Source organism: Theobroma cacao, chromosome 7 (assembly GCF_053813885.1).
Source record: "Theobroma cacao isolate CCN51 chromosome 7, ASM5381388v1, whole genome shotgun sequence".
NCBI lineage: Eukaryota > Viridiplantae > Streptophyta > Magnoliopsida > Malvales > Malvaceae > Theobroma > Theobroma cacao.
The window spans coordinates 3,207,451-3,208,150 of NC_142645.1; positions in this window are offsets into that span (position 1 = coordinate 3,207,451).

A 700-nucleotide genomic window follows, 5' to 3' on the forward strand; every position below is an offset into this window, starting at 1 on the left:
AAATCCAAGAAAACAAATTTGTAAGGCCTTGGCAAGTGGAAACTTGGCATGGAACTATGGGAATATATAGGAATTTACTATACTTCCTTTTTTTTTTCTTTTTTTATGGGTTTTTTTTATAAAGAGAAATATTATCTGACCTTATTTGTTTTTACTATTTGTCTCTCTTTGTACCGCAAAATTGTATTGAATAATTAAAAGGTGGTGAGATATATCGGTTTATGACAATTTGATTTATTTCTAAATATAATATTTAAAATTAAAGTAATAAAAATTTGCATATCAAGAGAAATAAATAGTAAAGATAAAAGTATAAGGTCAATCTCAAAAGATTGATGAAACCCATTTAAGAAAAAATGTAGGAAGAAAAAAATGCTAAAGATGGAAGAGATTTCAACAATTGTGATAAATGCAATTGTACTTAAACTTCATTGACATTTTCATTTAATCTATTTATACAAGTTCTCACCTAACTATTAGCCTAGACAATTGAGTTATAGATGGGCTTGGGCTGAGTTGATAAGGGTCATCTATAATGGTCCAATTGCCATTTTTTACGGCAATTCCAAAGAGAAGCAATCTAAAGCCTCTAAGTAGTTCTCACCAAGTTCATATGATAATTACATTTGGTCTTGAGGTTTCCTTGTTTCTTAATGATTTGGAAATAATGGTGAGTGACTAACCTTCTCCAAAGATTTGA